The following is a 2,500-nucleotide window of genomic DNA, read 5'->3' on the forward strand; positions in this document are numbered from 1 at the left end:
GAATGATTAGAGGCCTTGGGGCCGAAACGACCTCAACCTATTCTCAAACTTTAAATGGGTGAGATCTCCGGCTTGCTTGATATGCTGAAGCCGCGAGCAAACGACTCGGATCGGAGTGCCAAGTGGGCCACTTTTGGTAAGCAGAACTGGCGCTGTGGGATGAACCAAACGCCGAGTTAAGGCGCCCGAATCGACGCTCATGGGAAACCATGAAAGGCGTTGGTTGCTTAAGACAGCAGGACGGTGGCCATGGAAGTCGGAATCCGCTAAGGAGTGTGTAACAACTCACCTGCCGAAGCAACTAGCCCTGAAAATGGATGGCGCTGAAGCGTCGTGCCTATACTCGGCCGTCAGTCTGGCAGTCATGGCCGGTCCTTGCGGCCGGCCGCGAAGCCCTGACGAGTAGGAGGGTCGCGGCGGTGGGCGCAGAAGGGTCTGGGCGTGAGCCTGCCTGGAGCCGCCGTCGGTGCAGATCTTGGTGGTAGTAGCAAATACTCCAGCGAGGCCCTGGAGGGCTGACGCGGAGAAGGGTTTCGTGTGAACAGCCGTTGCACACGAGTCAGTCGATCCTAAGCCCTAGGAGAAATCCGATGTTGATGGGGGCCGTCATAGCATGATGCACTTTGTGCTGGCCCCCGTTGGGCGAAAGGGAATCCGGTTCCTATTCCGGAACCCGGCAGCGGAACCGATACAAGTCGGGCCCCTCTTTTAGAGATGCTCGTCGGGGTAACCCAAAAGGACCCGGAGACGCCGTCGGGAGATCGGGGAAGAGTTTTCTTTTCTGCATGAGCGTTCGAGTTCCCTGGAATCCTCTAGCAGGGAGATAGGGTTTGGAACGCGAAGAGCACCGCAGTTGCGGCGGTGTCCCGATCTTCCCCTCGGACCTTGAAAATCCGGGAGAGGGCCACGTGGAGGTGTCGCGCCGGTTCGTACCCATATCCGCAGCAGGTCTCCAAGGTGAAGAGCCTCTAGTCGATAGAATAATGTAGGTAAGGGAAGTCGGCAAATTGGATCCGTAACTTCGGGATAAGGATTGGCTCTGAGGATCGGGGCGTGTCGGGCTTGGTCGGGAAGTGGGTCAGCGCTAACGTGCCGGGCCTGGGCGAGGTGAGTGCCGTAGGGGTGCCGGTAAGTGCGGGCGTTTAGCGCGGGCGTGGTCTGCTCTCGCCGTCGGTTGGCCTCGTGCTGGCCGGCGGTGCAGGATGCGCGCGCCTGCGCGGCGTTCGCGCCCCGGTGCTTCAACCTGCGTGCAGGATCCGAGCTCGGTCCCGTGCCTTGGCCTCCCACGGATCTTCCTTGCTGCGAGGCCGCGTCCGCCTTAGCGTGCTCCTCCGGGGGCGCGCGGGTGCGCGGATTCTCTTCGGCCGCCATTCAACGATCAACTCAGAACTGGCACGGACTGGGGGAATCCGACTGTCTAATTAAAACAAAGCATTGCGATGGCCCTAGCGGGTGTTGACGCAATGTGATTTCTGCCCAGTGCTCTGAATGTCAACGTGAAGAAATTCAAGCAAGCGCGGGTAAACGGCGGGAGTAACTATGACTCGCTGATTTTTGCAGAGTGGAAGACCGCACCAGGGGCTTGGGGGGGTTACCAGCCCCCCCTCGCATTATCCCTTTATAGTTGGGGGCAGCCGACAAGAAACAAGAGATGGTGGCCCTTCCGCTGAAGGTGCCACCCCAGCTACCCCAGCACCTATCCGGCCAACCGGCCGTAACGAAAATGCGATAGTTTGTGTAGCTCCCTTTGCTTGCAGTGAGTGCCACCGCACTTTTACCACGAAGAACGGTCTCGGGGTCCATCGCCGCCGCCAACACCCAGCGGCCGCCAACGCTGAGATCGTGACGGAGAGGCATCGCGCGAGGTGGACGGAGGAAGAAGTCCTGTCGCTCGCCAAGGCAGAGGCCGAACTGTTCCTGGAGAGGGACGCCCGGTTCTTCTTTGTAAATCAAGAACTTACCAGGATGTTCCCCGACCGAACGCTTGAGGCAATCAAGTGCCGACGGCGGCAAGCTGCCCACAAGCAGCTTGTCCGCCAATTCATGGAGGCACTTGAGATCGGTCGGGGTGAAGAGCCGGCGTCCCGCCGTGGAGCAGCGAGCTCGCTGCCTGACGCGGGCGAGGCCGCTGCGCCGCCCGTCGACGCAGCCGAGGACTTCGCGGCCGACACCACCGGGCCGCCGCCGGAGGGGCCGACTGACGCCGCCATCTGGGAGCATCTGGCGGGGCTACCTGCTTCCGCCCAGCGTTTCTCTGCCCTGGATCGAGTCATTGGTCTGGGGCGGGGCACGCCGCCCGATGTCATCCTGGGCATGCTCCCGGATGCCCTTGCGTCGGTCGGGTCCAGGGGGGAGAGGTCGATCACCAGGACACAGCTGCCGCGCCAACCATCCAAGCGGCCGCCTGCCGCCCCGCCGCTGCAGAAGCGCAAGCGGCGCCGCTGGGAATACGCGCGGACACAGGACGCCTTCCGCAGGTCGCGTGCGCGTTGCGTGCGCG

The 2,500-nt window shown here is 62.0% G+C and overlaps 1 pseudogene; it reads left to right on the plus strand.

Annotated features, from left to right (window-relative positions):
* Positions 1-2,500, plus strand: part of LOC126443104 (large subunit ribosomal RNA) — a 7,761-nt pseudogene that overhangs the window by 1,331 nt on the left and 3,930 nt on the right.

Source organism: Schistocerca serialis, unplaced genomic scaffold (genome assembly GCF_023864345.2).
Source record: "Schistocerca serialis cubense isolate TAMUIC-IGC-003099 unplaced genomic scaffold, iqSchSeri2.2 HiC_scaffold_1424, whole genome shotgun sequence".
In the NCBI taxonomy this organism is placed as follows: Eukaryota; Metazoa; Arthropoda; class Insecta; order Orthoptera; family Acrididae; genus Schistocerca; species Schistocerca serialis.